At 38.6% G+C, this 21426-nt stretch overlaps 1 long non-coding RNA gene across 1 annotated transcript; it reads right to left on the reverse strand.

The window, feature by feature from the left end:
* Positions 1-857: 857 nt before the first annotated feature.
* Positions 858-19867, reverse strand: LOC141583489 (uncharacterized). Its single transcript, XR_012516116.1, has 3 exons — positions 19741-19867; positions 12691-12760; positions 858-946 (listed from the first exon to the last, which is right to left on the reverse strand). It is a non-coding gene; the product is annotated as an uncharacterized LOC141583489 (long non-coding RNA).
* Positions 19868-21426: the final 1559 nt, after the last annotated feature.

Consider the following 21426-nt stretch of genomic DNA (forward strand, 5'->3'; position numbering starts at 1 on the left):
CTTCTTGTCAGAGCAGTTTGCAGCCTGTGCTTGGCTGAAACCTTGACTGCTTGGCTGAGACCTAGTTACTTGGTGCAAGAACATACCCTAATTTGAGTATTTGTTTACGTATTCAATTAGGTTACCATTCACTATGTATGCAGGAAGTTTTGGGCCAAATTTTATGTATCAGATAGTTCACAACTTTAATATTAGTTTATGCTATATTTCGTTTCATAACATCACCTTTTTCCCAAACTCCTTTTTTGGTGCTGTTCTTGGTAATAAACAAGTACTGTACAAAAGTAATATGGGGCAAAAAAATGAGGATAGCAGTGTCCAATTTGATCTCAATATTTGAGAGTTTATGCTGTGTTTAACCAGCGTATATATTTTATTAGTAAATATGAATTAAATAAAAATGTTATCTTTCCTTTCAATTAATTATTTTTCAAATGGATAAGCTGTTATAATAGAAATATGGTACTTCATAAGCATGTTGGAACTAATTATTTAATAAATGAAACTGGTATTTTTTTTTTCTTTTCATTGAAGAAAATAAACAACTAATGAGAGATGAAGGGTGCCGTAAACCAAGAAAGTCCGAGAACCTGTTGTATATTGCATGATGTTTATATTCTTTGTGATGTGAGGAGTGCAATTATATGGTAGATACTCAATTGATACATTTTTACTTGAAATAACTTATGCCCATGGTATAGTAGTGAGGTTACTTTACCATAATTGTGCTTTCCCTCGAAATGCATAATATATATGGTAGATTTTTAAATGGGAGAATAATCAGCATGAAACACCCACATATGCAGGGGCTATATGAAGTACCCTGGTTGTGTTATGCACTGAAAATTTCCCCTCACATAGTTACTAAGACATAGGTCATTTTAAAATCACCTTTTCAAGTCACTTCTTCTAATAAAAAGATCCTTCCATAGAGACTCTTCAGTGTCTGAGAAGATGAAAGAGAAAAAATTGATATTTGATCTGATATCATACTCATGGCATAATAAAGGCTTCATTAATGAAGGTGCAGGTCAGAGTTAGTCTGAACATCAAGAGGCAGTATCTAAGTCAAAAAGGCCCCCGCCCCCAATAAGACTGCTAATTGAAAAGAAATCCTAAAGCAAACTTTCTCCAAAAATTCACATTATTGATTACTCTTTACCAGCAGGGTAACTAACTGTGTGTCATGGGTACACACACACACGCAATACCGCAATACTGTTTCCCCCACTCTCCACACTATTATATTAGATGAGGAGAGAACTGACTTATCAGCACCAACCATTTTTTTTATATTTAGAAGAAATTATTTACAGAAGGATTTGTGCATGTGCAATGAATTAGATATACACAGGCATAGGAATTTCTTTTTCCCTCAGATGGGAAAGTTCTCATGTCTCAGGCATCTGCTGGAAAAAGCAGCCTGAAGCAGGGTATCACTGGAGAGTAGACTGAATAGCCAAGATCAGTGAATATTGACAGATGGGCCGAGGAAAGTAGAGGATCCAGGAAGAGGGCTCTGAGAACACAGAAATCACACTTCACAGATTTTACAGTTTTGCCTCAGGCCAGCCCTGGAGCTACCAGACAGTTTGTCACCTAAAACCTAAATTTCCAGTTTATTTAAGAGGATGTGAACCTTAAAATATTCTTATCTTCTTTATCTTCAGTTGCAAAGGTTTCTATGGGCAGATGGAGCAGATGAGAGTTTTCTTGTACATAAATGTTTGAGGATAAATGATTACTAATAACTTTGTGGACATTTAATAATTTCTATTGCTGTTCAAAAACTTGTTGCATTTATGTCATTTTGTTTACAATGGAATATAAAATTATACTCAAGAAAGGGAAGCGAAGAGAAAGAAGGAGCTGTTGCATCCCTTAGACAAATAACTTAAATGATAAATGTGATATTTTGACTATGGTTGCCTCTGTTAATCTCAAAGTTGAAAACAGGGATGTATGCAGTTAATTTGTTTTAATAACCCAAATAAGGCTGCTAATCAGTTAACTGTATTTAAGTGGTGCAGTCAAACGACACTGGGCTTACTATTGTTAGGAAAAATATATCAAAACCTTGGAAATAAAGCAAACAGGGTGAGTCCATGTCCTTTCAATGTCAGATCAGAATGGTGTTTTACAGGTTCGGCTGTGATTTAGATATGGTTTATTTGGCTCCTCAAGTCTCCGGTTGAAATTTTATCCCCAAAGGTTTGAGGCAGAGCTTGATGGAAAGTGTTTGGATCTTAGGGGCAAATCCCACATGAGTGGCTTGGTGTCATTCTCAAGGGAGTGAGTCAGTTCTCACCCTTCATTTCCAGTTCCAAAAAGCCTGGGACCTTATTCTCTCACTCTTGCTTCCTCTCTCACCAAACGATCTGCCCACTCTGACTCTTCCTCCCCTTCCACCACGAGTAAAAGCTTCCTAAAGCCATCACCAGAAGCAGCTGCTGGCACCATACTTCTTGTAGAACATGCAGAACCATAAGCCAAATAAACCTCTTTTCTTTGTAAATTATCCAACCTCCGGTATTCACTTCTAGCAACACAAACAGACTAAGACGGGCGCCACACATGTTTAATTATCTTGGAGAACGGACATTTCTTTGTATTTCCAGTTTACTATTTGTTTAGAGTACAGATACTAACTAAAATGTTACATATTAACCTGCAGATATTTCTCCAGAAAAAGAGATAATATTAAAGGTGATAGTTTCATTGCTCTATAGGACATTACTCAATTTTATATCTAAATTAATTTCAGTGTTCTGTTGACTATCTACATTATCATTCCTAAAATTCTTTAAACTACTTTTATTATCTTACTGGTTCCCTCTTTAATTACTGATTTGAATCAATCATTAGGCACACAGTTATTCTATGACTGTATGAATCATGCTTTTATATTTTTGAAAATTATACTGGGATAAAAATTGGTTAGATCATTTTTGCCAATTTGCTGACCCACTTCTGTACATCAATCAGATCTCATACTATGAACTGTTTACAATTCCAGACATGCTTAAATCATAATTTGGGTGAGGATGAATTACTCATTAGAAAAACTGCCTATGCAATTCAAGTTATTCATGTGTATAGGCCATATGTTTTTTGGCCAGAAACAACGCTTTTTAACTGGAATGTATGTTGTACCCCTGAAGCAGCCATCGTATTTTCTTGTCAACTAAATGAAGCATAGCTGGGGGACCCTGATAATCACAAATCCCTACCACATGCGAAGCAGTTTTTATTCATGTTCTAATTTAGCTTTTAAACTCTCTATGGTAAGGTTATTATGTCCACTGGAAAGATGAGAAAACAAAACTCAAAGAGGTAGACTTATTTGGCGAAACTGCATTACATGGGTTAAATCCAAATTTGTCAGACTCCAAAGTCATGTTCTTTCCACTGCTGTAGCAAGGTCCCTGGAGATTACTTCTCTGATGTTAGCCAGAAGCTACTGAATTAAGAATATTCCATAATACACCAAAATCATCAATTTTTTTTCTTTTGCTAAAGATCAAAAATTTGGTGGAAAATTTATAATGATATTTCCAGCATTGTGCCACCGGTAGTTCAGTTTATAGTGCATATAGCTAGAATGAATGAACAAATGAAGGACAAAAATTTTATACAATAATTTTAAGGTAACTTTTTAATAATATGTCCTACAGTAGATTTCATCTTTCTAATACCAGTTACTCTGTTGCAGCTGGGTGTGATGGCTCTTGCCTGTCATTCCAGAGCTGTGTGAGGCTGGAGGAGGAGGATTATAAGTAAGGCCAGGAGTTTGAGACCAGCCTGGGCAATACAGTGAGACCCCTTCTCTACCAAAAAAAAAAAAAAAATTTAGCTGAGCTTGGTGGTGAGTGTAGTCTCAGTTTCTTGGGAGGCTGAAGCCAGAGGATCCTGGAGGACAGGAACTATGACTATAGCTCTGAACTCTAGCCTGGTAGATAGATATTCTCTTTCTCAAAATCAATTAAACATACAAACAAAAACAAATGCCCTCTTCCTTGGCTTCCAGTTTGGGACATTTCTCATCATGTTTGTTTTTGGCAGGTATTAGTGGTGCATCCCACTGTGAATTTTGAAGAGGATGCTTCCTCTTTCTTCCTGCCTCAGTGTATCTATGGTTGGACACTGATATGGTCTGGCTTTGTGTCCTCATCCAAATCTCCAAGTGTCCATGCAGTGACCTGCTGGGAGGTGACAGGATGATGGGAGTGGCTTTCCCCATGCTGTTCTTGTGATAGTGAGTGAATTCTCATGGGATCTGATGGTTTTATAATTGGCAATTTTCCCTGTGTTGTCTCTCTCACCTGCTGCCATGAAAGACTTGCTTGCTTCCCCTTCATTTTCTGCCATGATTGTTAAGTTTCCTGAGGCTTCCCCAGCCATGCAGAACTGTGAGTCAATTAAACCTTTATTGTTTATAATTACCCAGTCTCAGGAAGTATTCTTTATAGCAGTGTGAAAACAGATTAATACATGCATTCATAGATTTTGGCCAGGTGAATACATTACTCTTTCTTGAGATTCCAAAAAATCTCCAGAAATCTATATTGATATACATCATCCACTGTGTGTGTGTATGTATATGTGTATATATGTGTGTGTGTGTATATATACATATATGTGTGTATATATGTGTATATATACACATATGTGTGTATATATACACACACATATACATATATACACATACACAGTGGATAATATATATCTATAGGGACATTAAGAGGTCAGTCTCATTGTAGTGACCAATGAGAAACAGGGACCAGATTATTTTTACAGAGTAATGTTTGCTCTGGTTTCTTCTCAGCCAAACTTTAGGAGTTCCATTGCTGTGACTGAGTCTTACCTATTTCTGGTTAAGATTAAGCTGGGCACATGGCTAAATATAAACAGAATTAATTTTTATCTTTCTCTGCATCTAGGTGCAGACAGATGACTAAATTTCAGACAACTGGATAGGCATAGAATAGATGGAGCAAACACACAATCCTTTTCTTGCTTCAATTTACCTTTCTTTTTCCTTTTCTACAGGTATATATGAAGTCATTGTAACAATAAAGTGTTTACCTTGTGAAAAAGGATAACATTTTAGTGGGTGACAGAACAACAAGAGAAAAGAAACCTGGATTTCTGATTGACTTTGTGAAAGAGCTGACCCAACTGTATGGTTTAGCCTGATTTTTCTGGGAAAATGAATAGATACTGTCAAGGCTAACCTTCAAATTTTGAGCATCTCTTTATGATAGCAGACTGGCGTATACTCTACTTACTTAGTGCGTTTAGATACTTCCAGTTTTTTATCCCTGACCCTTCAGACTTCATCTGTGCTGTTCACTCTTGATGTCTCTCTAGTCAGTCTCTTTTTAGTTAAGATAGACAACTTTGATTTCTGTTGTTTTCTTCCGAGAAGTCTGACTGGTTTCCATCATATTAGGACTTAGAGTGTTTTAGTTTCTCCTGAAGTCTTAGATGCAATATTTTTTGCTGATTATGTTCAATATACCATTACCAGACACTCACTTTCTCTCAAAAGACCTGAATTTACTAAATATGAGTTTAATAAACATGTGGACAGCTGTCATTACCATGCTTCATCTCTCTGAAGCCACTGAGGATACTCTGAGTTGAATTGCAGGAAAATGTTAGCTCTAAAGTATGCCTAGTTTATAACATCCTCAGGGACTAGTCCTGAGACCCTAGCTTCCAATGGCTTATCCCATGCCTGATACATAGCTATGTCTAAGGGACGCTTATGGAATTGTGTATTCAATTTGTCATTGCATTATCATAAACAGAGGGAATAAGCTCTACCAAACTCCTAACTGGGCAGCTTCCTAGAAATTGATTTTAAAAACCCACACCACACCTCATCTACGTAGATGAAGACATAAAAGCAGAACGTAATACTGTTCTCTCTGTAACTTTGTTTTTCTCATGTGTTGAGCAGAGCTATGCTTCAAGCTGGATGTGTTTTATGTGCTCTTTGAGAAATATTCTCCACTCTCTTCTAGGCTGTTTTCTGCCCGTGAGAGCTGACCTGTATTGCATCAATAGGGTTCCCATGTGCTCAGCTTCCTGTTTGATTCCTATTCTCCAGGGGGGAGCACTGGAGGCAGAGAGAGTGAGGGAGAAGAGTAAGGTCGAGGTGTTGATTTTTCTCTGTGAGTTCCACTTGGACAGAGGGGCCTCTTGACTGAAAGATACTAATCCCCTCAAGCATTCTAACTCTCAAGTTTGAGGAACTGCTCCCCTAATTCAGCGTTTAAGAGCTGGGAGTGGTAACAGCTCAGATACTATGAGTCCTGGGGTGCTGCACTATTCCTTTGGTTAACTGCAATCACACCCTAATAATAATCCCTTTGTAAGCACATTAAGCACATCTTCCTTGAGTTATTCTACTTTGTGTGTGTGTGTCATTTGTTTCCTATTATCTCCTTGACTGTTTCTCTAATTATTCGGAATTTGGAACTGGAGTGTTACATTAACTAGCATATAAACTAAAAAGAAAACCTGATAAACAGTGGCCTATAAAGGATTGAAATGTATTCCTTCTTCATACTGCAATCAGAGGAGTAGACGGTTCACACCTGGCTTCCACTGAGTGGGGAACTGGGCTTGGCTACTCCTGCTCTCCCCATCTCCCAGCAGCAATAATGAGAAAAACAAACAGGGGAGCTCACCCCCAATTCCTTCAATAACGAGACACCAGAATGGCATAATCACTTCTGCTCACATTGCATGGGCATTACTTTAGTCTCATGGCTGCCGTTAAGTGAAAGAAAAACTGGGAAATTCACTCTTTCTTTGGGCAGTAATGTGCCCTGCTGACATTCTATTTCTATACTGGAAGAAGAAAATTATTATTAGGGGATAATTAATGTAAGGCCAGAGGCTGATTTTAGTTGAAGAGGAGCAGTCCGACACAGACTTTGTCCCAGGGATACAAAACTGAATAAGCTGCTTCCAGCCATCTGTGAACTGGTGGCCTACTTACAGACAGGCACTGTGACAGATACTTTCAACTCAATATATGGGACTTGTTAAGTGTCTGGCACAGATGCTACAGGAACATAGGGAAGGGACAGTTAGCCAAGGTTTACAACTCCATAAAATCATAAAAAAATGTACTTAAGCTGTGGTTTGGTGTGATGATTACAAACTATTGCTGTGTCACCAAGTTAATCACCTGAACACTACCCATCCTAATACAGAGAGGAATTCATAATGTTCTAAATGCCAGGCTCCCGCTCTTTGATGAAAACTGACCCAAGTGGGTCTTTTTGCATGAGGTTACTACGGCTTTTGCCGCACAGCACAAGGATAACCGAGTCGCTTAATCCTGAGCTTTGCTGATTTGCTCTAAGGTTATTGCTTGAGTCAGTGTAAATCAAAATGGCCTGTAGTAGAAAAAGAGCCATTTCCTTCAGGTTTGGAACATTCCGTGCACCAAGAGATTGACAGTGTGAGAACAACCCAAATGCTTCAAATACCCCCTTTTAAAAAGTAAGATTGGGCCCAATCTGCACAGTAAACATCATGGAGCTGTTATTCCCATTTGCCTTGATGCCTACTGTGTTTTCCAATATTAGAATATCTGAGACACAGAGATACTACACACTTTACAAGAGTGGCTTTTATTCATTCAGATATATTTTTTAAGTGTCTGCTATATACCAGGAACCATGCTAAAATCCAAAGAGTTTACCCACATCTCCTATATCTTTATAATAAATCCTCATTTAGGTAAGGAAAACTGGTCATATCTCTTCTTTGCCTTTAGATAATCAATTATTAAATCCTCTGCTCATGGCATGAGGAAAATAGAATCATTAGAGGTAGATATTCAAACTGGGTTCTTCTCACCCTGGGGCTCAAATAGTTTCCTATGGGATTATCAGAGAAGGAAGCAGGAGATTGAGTGGGTGTCACTCCAGATTATCCTAAACCAATTCTACCAGAAGTACTATACCTATAGCCATAGTCAATTCCTGTACTTAGTCCTCTCTGTGTGAAATACCTGTAGTGATTTCTGTTTTTCTATTTAAAGCCTGACTGATCCAAATAGGATGTGGGTGAGTGCTTGTTGTTTAAACAAATGCAAAATAAAGAGAATTGAAAATGAGTACTATAGAACAATGGTTCTCAAACAGATTGACATATTGTTTTGAACAGTGTTGGATTTTAATCTGTTATAAGGAAAGAATAAAGACATAGCTGGATATCTGAGCATTGGGCTGATAGAAGACCTGTATATTAAAGGTAGCTGTCTCTCCTTTGATGGTTCATAGTCCCCAGGAGGGATCCATGTAGTGAAGCTTACATGTCTGTACCGTAGCAGATCCACACTAGGCAGGGATAAATAATTTTGTTGGTATAAATGATATTCCAGACACCACTGGTATGTCATATAAACAGTTTCAAAAATGGGTTTCCCTAATTGGCCATCAGATTATTTACTATGGAAATGGAGGAAATGATGGAGGCGTGTTCTATGTGCTCAGGAAACTGTGGTGGGGTTGTTCCTTTTGAGGACAGATACATGCCCATCACAGTGATTTCACTTTGGGCTTGCCCAAGATGGATTGTGCCTGCTTGTCTCCTGCCCTATCACAGAATTCTGCGTAAGGCATGAACATCTATTGATAATTCTCTCCTGCTCTAGCACAAATGTTTAGGATCTTATGGGAATTTTACCAAAATTAAGGCAGTTTGTAGCTATCACTAAACAAAATTAGAAGCAGGTGAGATAACCACAAAGTCAGTCAAAGGCAAAATTTGTATGAAGGAGATGAGAAACGTGAAGTATGACCATTTAGTCTGACACTGAAAGCAGAGGGAATTGAAGTGCAATTGATCACAAAATAATGGAGTTTAACAGCCTAAGAATGGAGAGGGGATGGACCAGCCTTGAAAGCATAAAATTACCATGAAAAACAGGGTATGAGACCAAGACAAGGGATCAGTGAACAGCTCTAATGAACTCAGAAATGAGGGCTAACTGGAGTTCAGCTTCCTTGAAGCTTTGAAGGGTATATTAATTCACAACCAAGATGAAAGAGAAACCCATAATCCCAAAGTGTAGAGAAAATAATGAAATATCAATATGTGTGTGGCAGGTGAATGTAAGAGGCTGAAAATGGAAAGGCCATCAAGATACAATGGGAAAAACTGCAGAGCCGCAAATCACATGTGAGGAGCAGGTGAAGAGTGAGGCAGCTATGTTTGAGGGTTTCGTAAAGAAGATGAAAAATAAGCTGTGGTAAATGGGAGGCAAGACCTAGAAAAGCATAGTTTCTTTTCCTTTCTTGCAGGTTCTATTGCCAATCACCATGAGACGGGAGGCTGACCTTCTGACATTCTCGATGGGGACATTGCCCTGACTTGGCGAATGGGTTGTGGTGACCATGTCATTTATTGCCCAAGCAAAGACTCATTTTGAGAGTAAAAAGGGGTGCAAGAAGAAAGAGGTGTTGATGCTCAATTTCCTCAGAAATTCTGATAGTGGTTGACAGAATGGCCCTGATTATGATCTGCCAAGGACAAAAATGGTAGATTCCATTTAGCACTAGTGACTTTGATCTCTCCGGTTTAAAAGTTTCTATACCCTCTCACCTCTGAACATTCCACTTCAGTTACACTGATACTACCTTTAAGGCCGGTTGCCTCCCAGGGAGTTAAACGGACACACCCATCCCTGCTTGTGCCTGATAACTGCATCATCATTCTGAGCCCATTACTCAGCATCTGGCTTCTCCACGTGAATTCCCCACACCCACCTCTACTACCGCACCCAGATCTACGTTCAGTACCAAATTAAGCGCTCAACCCCAGCCCACCATTGAAAAAGCCTGCCAAAAAATTTTTAAAGAAGCCCCACCAAACCCTGCCCAATGGCCCCCGGCTAGCCCACTTACCCAGAGCCCCGCCCGCCTACCAATGACAGCTCACTCCATGCACATCTTGTTTCCCAACAGCCAATAAAGCTGCCTTTGCTTTGTTTCCCCAACAGCCAATCAAGGCCCACTTACCCAGAGTCCTACTCGCCTACCAATGACAGCTCACTCCATGCACATCCTGTTTCCCAACAGCCAATAAAGCTGCCTTTGCTTTGTTTCCCCAACAGCCAATCAAGGCCCACTTACCCAGATACCGCCAACCTACCAATGACAGCTCACTCTTTGCACATCCTGTTTCCCAACAGCCAATAAAGCTGCTTTGGCTTTGTTTCCCAAAAGCCAATCAGTTGCCTCCTCTCCTCATAAAACCCCATGCCCTAAACAACTGGGGGCGACTTCTTTGGCCCCTTCTTGGACCACAGAACCTTGCCTGGGAGCTAAATAAATTAGCTTCTCATTTTCTTATACTTGCCTCAGTTTCCTCATTTTACCCCAGCAATAAACCTTATACTACTTTCCAGTCTCTCAGGGCATCTCTGGCCCTCCCTTGTTATTTAGTTACCTATATCCTGGGTATTCAGTTGTTTATGCTCTTGTGGTATAATCCATTCATCTCCCCTTGTGTGTCTTTACAGAATGCTTTTCTGCTGGGAGCCAGCAGTACTGTCTGAGAAGATACTGGTATACAGTGGTGGTGCTCAAATAATGGTGTCCTAAAATGCCTGTAACCTGATTATTCAAGCAAATACTAATGCACTGTTGTAAAGAGGCTTTAAAGATAGAATTAGTGCTTCTGATCACTACTAAATTGACTTTAAAATAGGGGGACTACCTGGGATTATCTGAGTTGGTCCAGTGTAATAGCAAGGAAGAAGACAACAATCTAAGAAATGTGGCTGAAGATGGAGGCTGAGGAAAGAAGAAAGAAGAGATTCGAAGCAAGAGAAGGGATTGCCCCACTGTGATTGACTTTGAAGATGGAGGAAAAGGCCATGGGTCAGAGAGGATAGATACCTCTGGCAGCTGAAGAAAATCTCCAATTACAACCAGCAAGGAAATGGGGATGTCACTTTTACGTCGCATGGAATTGGATTCTGCCACCAATCTGAATGTGCTTGGAAGCAGATTCTTCCCAGAGCCTCTTGATAAGAGCCCAGCCTGCTGACACCTTGAGAACCTTGGAGCATGGGAACTAGCCAAGCCTACTGAACTTCTGACCTACAGAACTGTAAAGTAACACATTTGTGTTTTTTTAAGCTGCTAAATGGAGGTTATTGGTAGAGCAACAATAGTAAACGAATTCAGAGAGATAGGCAGTAGAGCCTCCTGGGGGTGGCGGGGAGCCCAATTCCCTATGAACCCTGATGACCTGTACAGGACACACTTTTCAGCACACGGGAGATCCACAGACGTTTAGGACTAGAATACATACTTGTGTACCAAAGACAGAGAGTAGGAGTTAGAACAGGCGTCCCCAAACTTTTTACACAGGGGGCCAGTTCACTGTCCCTCAGACAGTTGGAGGGCCGCCACATACTGTGCTCCTCTCACTGACCACCAATGAAAGAGGTGCCCCTTCCTGAAGTGCAGCGGGGGGCCGGATAAATGGCCTCAGGGGGCCGCATGCGGCCTGTGGGCCATAGTTTGGGGACGCCTGAGTTAGAATCTGAACCTGTCTGCCTAGGATTGGATTCCTGCTTTGCCATTGATTAGCTATGTCACCTTACAATTTCTTAAACCTCTCTGCCTCAGTTTGTTAACACATGAGATAGAAATAATAGTACTTTAATTATGCAGTTGTTGTAAAGATTAAATTACATATGCATAAATATGACTGAGTAGGTGTGCTTGCATGCATAATGAGCCTAAAATGTAACAATCAAAACATATGCTAGCTATTGTTTTAATACTACTGTCGAAATAATTATCATAATCATATGTTTTGTTTGTGACATGACCCCTGTTTAGCTGTGTGTCTATTCTATTTGAGGGTAGGGCTAGTGTTTCTTTGTTTGTCATGGCATCACAAGCAACTAGCCAAGCACAAGTAATATCTTCTCAGTAATTACTTTTTTCACGAATAAATGAATGGATAAAGAAATAACATCATTTACACACTGCACAGACAGGCAAAATCAGCACAGACTCTTAGATGGTAAAGGTCTAGAAATCAGACTAAATGTATTTTCCTAGAGCTGTTTTTTTTTTTAAGAAAAAATTCTGATGGGGCTTGTTCTTGCATCATTTTTCTGTTCTGGTAACTGTGAGCATATTAAAAATACTGACTTCAGGTCAAGTTGGTGAAGGAAGGTTTACAATTTGGTGTACACTTCTGCTCTAAACACAGAGAACCAACAGGAAACTATAGAGGTCTCAAAAACTCATAGGGAGACTTGAAAACATGGCAAACAATTCTCTGGCTCAGACACAAAGCAGGAATATAAATGGTAAAAATCTGGGGAAGCTGGTTTCTGGGGTTGAAAGCAGGTAATGGTGACAGATGAACTGCCACGCTGTTTTTAAAGGAATTCAAAATTTTCCTCTTGAGATAGGACCAGATTTCCACTTACCTCTTGAACCTGAAAGATGGTATGGGATGATTTCCCCCTCTGCTATTAAAGAACCCTGTAAAAAGGCTGATGGCTTTTGGTTTCTAGACAACTGTTGATGGCTTATGGTTTCTAGATACTGCTTTCTAGGGAGCTCTAGCGTAAAACATTGGGAAGGTGAAGACACAAGCACAGTTAGGTCCTGAATCAACCTAATCCTGGCTTACCTATTGCATCTTGGCTGTCTGTGTATTTCTGAGAGGCAGCAGCTCTACCATGTCTTCATAAAATCTAGGTCTAGACATGAAAGATATTCAAAACAGAGAAAGGAGAGAAAAAAAGTAAATAAAAGGCATAATGAAAATCCAATGCAAAGCCCAAAAGCCAAGAACAGCAACAACAGAAGGAAAATTATAATAAGTTAACAATTAGAATTTGAACTCACTGCTTATGATATTAACATATATAGCAATATGACAAACACTATTCAGGATGTTCGAGAAGCTGAATGCAGGAATGACTTTTATAACGCAATAAATGATAAAATTAATTTCAGTAAATATAAAAGGAGAAAAATAGTTGTGAAAAACAAATAAAATCTTGGAAATATACAGTCATTTAAATTTTTTAAAGACTTAATACTAGCATAAACTCTCATCTTCACAAAGTTTCAAATCACTATGTTTATTGGAAGTCATTGCTAAAGAACTCACCCACGGTATAGGCAAGATACAAATAAAATACATTATGAGTAGAAAGGAATAAAGTTCTTAGACTGGGAATCTCTAACTTACAGCTAATTGGATTTCTAGAAGAATAATGGTGGACTCAATAGAAAATAATCAATATTTCACAATATAAAAACTATGTATTTTCAGATTTGAAGAGCAATTTAAATATTCTGATTTCTAGGCAGGATAAATAATAAGTCACCTACTAACACATTACAGTGACCTCTCTGGATTCAAGTCTTGGGTATCTAACATCGACCTTGGCACATGCATTCTCTAAGACAACAATTTCATACCATTCATCACCTAAGTCTACAACCTGAGACCCCTTTCCTCACCTACAATTAATTGATCGGTTTGCTTCTTATTTGCTAAGAAAATTTAATTCATCAGAAAATAAATTCACATATCTCCATCACACAATCTATCACTTTATCTTGATCTGTACTTAAATATTCTGCTTTCTTTTGTTTTACAGAGAAGGAACCATCAGTACTTTAGAGTTAACCTTTCCATTTGTACATCAGATTCCATCTCCTCTTTCCCAGGACACCTCTCTGGCAGGGGCCTTCTCTGTATCATCAAATTTTCCTCTTCTACTGAACTATTCCAATCAGAATTCAACATGCTTCACTATTTCATTCTTAAAATATATCCTCCACTAAAACCAAATTAAACATACAATGAGATACTACTACATATTCATAAAAATAGATAAAAGACATACAATGTCTGATATGGTTTGGCTTTTTGTCCCCACTCAAATCTCATCTTGAACTGCAATTCTCATATGTCAAGGGAGGGAAGTGATTAAATCATTTTGGGGTGGGGGTTTCCCCCATGCTCTTATTGTGAAAGTGAGAGAGTTGTCATGAGAGCTAATGCTTTTATAAGTGTTTGGAAGTTCCTCTTTTCTTCTTCTCTATCCTTCTGCCATATGAGGAAGGCCCTTGTTTCCCATTCACCTTCCATCATGATTGTAAGTTTCTTGAGGCCGCCTCAGCTATGTGGAACTATGAGTCAATTAAACTTCTTTTCTTTATAAATTACCCAGTCTTTGGCAGTTTTGTACAGCGTGTGAAACTAGACTAATACAATGTGAAAAGAAATTTCTACCCCAGAACCTTTGCACTTGCTGTTCTCTTTGCTCTGAACACTCTTTCTTTAGACTTCTGTGAAGCTCACACCTCAGCTTCCTTAGGTCTCTACCGGATCTTATCTTTTAGGCCTTTCCTAACCACAGGTTAGAAAAGAGTATTCCATCAATCTTTATCCCTTGTTTTGTTGCTTTCTCTGGGCATTAAATTATTTCAAATTTTATCTCCTTATTTATTTGCTTATAGTTTATTTCCCTATACTAGAATCCAAGCACCATAAGAGCAGGGTTTTAATGTGTGTTGCTCACTGCTATAGCCTTAAAACCTAGAAAGTGGAAGACATATGGAAGGTACTCAGTAAATATTTGTTGAATAAATAAATAAATAGTAAAATTACATAATATTGAGTAATTATACATGAAAAAAGACAATGAGGTAAAATCTTCAAAATGCTGACAATATAGTAAACTAGAAATAACTTTATACACTGTCAAGTGCTGATTCAAGAGAGTGTGAAATACAGACAATTTTAGAGATTCAAAACTAAGAGGGGATATCACTCACTTACTTACCTTACTAAAAGCTAATTTAAAATGTCCATCAGCGGCCAGGTGTGGTGGCTCATGCCTATAATCCCAGCCCTTTGGGAGGCCGAGGCAGGTGGATCACAAGGTCAAGAGATCGAGACCATCCTGGTCAACGTAGTGAAACCCTGTCTCTACTAAAAATACAAAAAATTTAGCTGGGCATGGTGGTGTGCACCTGTAGTCCTAGCTACTCGGGAGGCTGAGGCAGGAGAATTGCTTGAACCCAGGAGGCGGAGGTTGCAGTGAGCCGAGATCATGCCATTGCACTCCAGCCTGGGTAACAAGAACAAAACTCCATCTCAAAAAAAAAAAAAAAAAAAAAAAAAAAATTCCATCAGCAAAACTCAGCCCAGAGGAAAGCCTTAGGATATCAAAAATTTAAGATAAGTACCGTTTTTTTTTAAAGTTGGCAAATGTATTTAATAATTCCAAAAATTGCAATAAATACTTTTACCAAAAACAAAAACAAACAAACAAAAAAACCCAACCGCCTAACAAACCAAAAGACAGAGCTAAAACACTAAAAACCTAACAAAAATAGAACCAGAGCAAGAGGAGAAGGGGGACTGTATGATTAATTAAATCATCCTGATGTCCATGTCATATATGGGAGGAAGATAAAAATAGTGATTACATTGGGATGTTTTGGTGAATATTTAATATATAAATATGTTTTAAAGAATATTATTGACAGCACCAAATAAAGGAAATATATTTTATACTTTCCCAAACAGGAAATTAAAAAAAAAAACAAAGATTGGAGGAATAGAAAACTGTATTAAAATAAGTTATCTTAAAAAAAACTAGAAGAAAAGGGTAAGCAAACAAAGAAGGTAGTAGATTTATGTAAAAGATATCCCAAAGGACATCAATAGAAACACATTTACTTATTAATATGGTTTGGCTGTGTCCCCAACCAAATCTCATCTTGAATTCTCATGTGTAGTGGGAGGGACCCAGCGGGAGGTAACTGAATCATGAGGGCAGGTCTTTCCCATGCTGTTCTCGTGATAGTGAATAAGTCTCATGAGACGTGATGGTTTTAGAAAGAAGAGTTCCTTTGCACAAGCTCTCTCTCTTTGTCTGCTGCTAAGCATCTTTAAAACAGGACTAGCTCTTCCTTGCCTTTTGCCATGATTGTGAGGCTTCCCAAGCCACATGGAACTGTAAGTCCAATTAAACCTCTTTCTTTTGTAAATTGCCCAGTCTCGGGTATGTCTTTATCAGAAGTGCGAAAACAGACTAATACACTTATAAATTAAAAGAAAATAACCATCATGTTGGTTTCAAAAAAGAAGCAGAAGATTCAGCTGATGTCTTATAGGAGACCCAGGCTGAGGAAAGAAAGTGGTGTTAAAAATGCTGTACTTTCTGGGAGATGTATGGAAACACATGAATGTCCATTTGGGATCGGAGGTTGTGTTTTCCTTTTCTTCTGGGGAATGGGAAAGAAGAGAGAGACACTATTGGAGATGATTCACACAGCAACGCCAATTCTAGCTATGATGTTTTACTCATAAAAAAAGAAATATGAAGCAAATATGGCAAAACATTAAGATCTATGTTTACAGGGTTATGAATTCTCTGGTGTCCACATTATTCTCTAGTTTTGTTTGAGATAATTTATAATTCAGAATAACCAAAAGTCAAACTAACTTTATAGTTTGCCAAATAAAATGTTTCTGATAATTTAGATGTTCTAAAAGTTGATTCCTCAATTTTTCATGAGTGAGGATTTGAGGAATGGTTGGAGCAAAAAAGAAAAGTATGTGTCAGTTGAAAAAATTAAATTCTCTTGGTTGTACATTCTTTTAAGTGTTCTGCATTTTGCAACCCATCAATGTGTCCTTAACAACTATACTAGCTCTCTAAGCCTTAGTTTCCACTTTAGTGAAGCTTCTAGTTTGATCAAGATCAACCCGACATCCTTGCTCTGATTCTGGCCTATCCTATGATAGTGTTTACACTATGTAATTAAACAAATGCTACTGTAAGAACTGGGAAAAACACCTTAAACTTCATATGGAACCAAAAGAGAGCCCACATAGTCAAGTCAATTCTAAGCAGAAACAAAGCTGGAGGCATCATGCTACTTGACTTCAAACTATGCTACAAGGCTACAGGAATGAAAACAGCTTGGTACTGGTGCCAAAACAGATATAGACCAATGGAACAGAACAGAGGCCTTGGAGGCAATGTCACACATCTACAACCATCTGATCTTTAACAAACCTCATGAAAACAAGCAATGGGGAAAGGATTCTCTGTTTAATAAATGGTGTTGGGAAAACTGGCTAGCCATGTGCAGAAAGCAGAAACTGGACCCCTTCCTGACACCTTACACTAAAATTAACTCCAGATGGATTAAAGACTTAAACATCAGACCTAACACCATAAAAACCCTAGAAGAAAATCTAGGCAAAACCATTCAGGACATAGGCATAGGCAAGGACTTCATGACTAAAACACTAAAAGCATTGGCAACAAAAGCCAAAATAGACAAATGGGACCTAATTAAACTCCAGAGCTTCTACACAGCAAAAGAAACAATCATTAGAGTGAATTGACAACCAAGAGAAGTTTTGGCAATCTACCTATCTGACAAAGGGCTAATATCCAAAATCTACAAAGAACTAAAATAGATTTACAAGAAAAAAACAAACAAGCCCATTCAAAAGTGGGCGAAGAATATCAACAGACACTTTACAAAAGATGACATATACGAGGCCAACAAACATAGGAAAAAATGCTCATCATCACTGGTCATTAGAGAAATGCAAATCAAAACCACATTGAGATACCATCTCACGCCAGTTAGAATGGTGATCATTAAAAAATCTGGAAACAGATGCTGGAGAGAATGTGGAGAAATAGGAACACTTTTACACTGTTGGTGGGAGTGTAAATTAGTTCAACCATTGTGGAAGACAGTGTGGCAATTCCTCAAGAACCTAGAAACAGAAATTCCATTTGACCCAGCAATCCCATGACTGAGTATATATCCAAAGGATTATAAAGTATTCTATTATAAGGAAACATGCAGACGAATGTTCATTGCAGCATTGTTTACAATGGCAAAGACTTGGAACCAACCCAAATACCCATTGATGATAGACTGGACAGGGAAAATGTGGCACATATACACCATGGAATACAACGCAGCCATAAAAAACAATGAGTTTGTGTCCTTTGTAGGGACATGGATGAACCTGGAATCCATCATTCTCAGCAAACTGACACAAGAACAGAAAATCAAACGCTGCATGTTCTCATTCATAGGCTGGTGTTGAACAATGAGAACACATGGACACGGAGGGGAGCATCACACGCTGAAGTCTGTGGGGGGATCTGGGGGGGGGGACAGCAGTGGGTGGTGAGTTGTGGAGTGATAACATGGGGAGAAATGCCAGATATAGGTGATGGGGAGGAAGGCAGCAAACCACTTTGCCATGGATGTACCTATGCAACAATCCTGCATGTTCTTCACCTGTACCCCCAAACCTAAAAGGCAATTATACACACACACACAGACACACAGACACACAGACACACAGACACACAGACACACACACACACACACACACGACTCAGATGGGAAAATATGTTTATTCCAACTCTGATTTCCTTACTGCTTTGTCAAATGGCCTTTGTTGAAAAATTCGCTTTCGAGTTTCTCTTATAATAATTCATGCTTATTAATTTGTTTATTTACTTTTTTTCATCTTTTAACCCATGCCAGAAACTGTGCTAGATGCCTAATATACATTATCTCATTTAATGCATGTAACAATTTTTCAAGGTTTGTAGCATTATCCTTAGATAAGAAGACTAACCAGAGGGCATAATCAGCTCTCAAGCAGCACATACAGAAGATGGTGTCCTGTATCCCACCTCCGAGGCAGCACTCAGCCTTGGAGGTTCTAGAACGCGCCTGGTATAGTCAGCTCCTGAGCTTTGGTCTCTTCCTAGAATGGTTAGGCCTCTCTGACATAATTTTAAAGAGGTTTAAGTGTTGGTTGGTTGCATGGAGGAATATATTCGTGCCATGTTCTGGCATCCTCTTAAATAGCATCCATCAAAAATGGCATTCACGTCTCCCGTATAAACCCCTGGACTTGAATATTGATATAGTTTATATCTGGGTACACACCAAAATCTCAAGCCAAATTGCAATCCCCAGTGATGGAGGAGGGGCCTGGTGTGGGAGGTGACTGGCTCATGGGGGCAGGTTTTAAATGAATGGTTTAGTACTATCCCTTTGGTGCGGTTCTTGTGACAGTGAGGGAGTTCTCACAAGATCTGGTCATTTAAGTGTGTAGCACTTCCCCCCCGCTCTCTCTGCCTCCTGCTCCTGCCATGTAAGACAGGGATCTCCAACCCTCAGGCCAAAGACCAGTATCGAGTTGAGTGGCCAGCAAGTACGTGAAGTTTTATCTATATTTACAGCAGCTTCCTATTGCTCACATGACCACCTAAGCTCTGCCTTCTGTTAAATCAGCGACGGCATTAGATTCTCAGAGAAATGCAAACATTATTGTGAACTGCGCATATGAGCGGTCCAGGTTGTGCACGCTTTGTGAGAATCTAACGCCTGATGATATGTCACTGTTTTCTGTCACCCCTAGATGGGTGAGTTGCAGGAAAACCAGCTCAGGGCTCTCACTGATTCTATATTATGGTGAATTGTATAATTATGTCATTATACATTACAATGCAGTAATAACAGAAATAAAGGGCACAATAAATGTAATGCTCTTGAATCATCCCAAATCCATCCCCAACTCTGGTCTGTGGAAAAATTGCCTTCCATGAAACCATACCCTGGTGCCAGAAAGGCTGGAGACCACTGATGTAAGACATACCTGCTTCTCTTTTGTCTTCTGCCGTGACCGAAAGTTTCCTGAAACCTCCCCAGAAGCCGCTATGCTTCCTGTACAGCCTGCAGAACCATGAGCCAATTAAACCTCTTTTCTTTATAAATCACACAGTCTCAGGTGTTTCTTTATAGGAGTGCAAGAATAGACTAATGCAAATATATGGATCTTCATTTGGAGGTGATAGAAATTATAATAAATAAGTGGAATATATTCAAACAATAAGCCTTTCCATTTAAAAACATTGTGAAGAAATGTTACACAGGTCTTATTTGCTTCCGGTTCTGAAATATTTAAAACTAGTAATATGCAAAGTTCAGTCTTTTCTCTCTAATGAGTCATGAAGTATAAGACATTGTGAAGAATGAGTGATTTCTTTTTTTTTTTTTTTTTTTTTTGAGACAGAGTCTCGCTCTGTTGGCCAGGCTAGAATGCAGTGGTATGATCTTGGCTCACTGCAACCTCCACCTCCTAGGCTCAAGCAATTCTCCTCCCTCAGCCTCCCGAGTAGCTGGGATTTACAGGTATATGCCACCATACCCAGGTAATTTTTGTATTTTTAGTAGAGATGGGATTTCATCATGTTGGCCAGGCTGGTCTTGAACCCCTGATCTCAAGTCTCTGCCTCCCAAAGTGCTGAGATTACAGGTATGAGCCACCTTGCCCGGCTTCCTTTTTTTTTTTTTAAACTATAATTAGTTTAAACCAAGCTTTCATAAACTTTAGAATATGTTTTAAATAAAACATAATCTCATGAACACCTTCAGGAAAAGTCTTACATTTTATATGGTTTTTAAAAAATTAATTATCTTAAAAATGTCTTGACTATTAGCATAATTCTATAACAATTTTATAAAATTCACTTTAATGCTATATTTAATAATACTTATGGAGACATCATTCTTTGTTTTTTCCATTTAGTTCTGGCATACTCTATTTGCTTTATCTTAAATGTGTAAAAGCATGATTTGTCAACAAATTTTTTTTAAAAATGATATCACATTAGGTTTGAGTATCCTGACTAAAGATTTACTAATATATACATTGGAAAGTTATTTATTACAGCTTTTAAATTAAACATCTGCTTTATTATGTTCCATTTGAAATTCTTCCATTTTTTTTAATCGCCAGCCAGGTTAGTGTCACTTTGTGTTTGTGTTTGTGTTTTTAAGTCATGAAAATAGAGAGAGGGGCCTCAGTTTTGTAAGGCCTCTAACCAATTTATTTCAGATGTGGCTAGTTTTGTACTAAGAATTGAAGCACTAAATTGTCACCATTTTTTTTCTTTAAAAAAATTAAAGAAATACTAGAAACACTTTGCTTTGCTAGATAAGAATTACAGCCATTTGAAGACAGGCACGCTAAAGATAATCTTCAAGCACATTTGCTAAATGATTTTTTCTGTAATAGTTTTCGTTAACCTGTTTTTCCACATTGATGTTCCTCATACTTTACATGTTTCACCAAGTGTCCATAACTGAAACAAACAGAATGACTTTGAATGAAAATAATTTAAAATTTTGTAAGAGTTAGAGCCACCTTCCCAGCTGGTTGGCTAAGATAATCCCAGGCACATCAGTGGGATGTAGCGAGCTTTCAGGAAGGCTCTTTGAAGCATGGGGTCCTCTGAGGCGTGAGATCAGGGGCAGGGCCTTTGCCCAGATGAGTAATATT

The sequence above is a fragment of the Saimiri boliviensis genome, chromosome 2 (assembly GCF_048565385.1).
Source record: "Saimiri boliviensis isolate mSaiBol1 chromosome 2, mSaiBol1.pri, whole genome shotgun sequence".
Lineage (NCBI taxonomy): Eukaryota > Metazoa > Chordata > Mammalia > Primates > Cebidae > Saimiri > Saimiri boliviensis.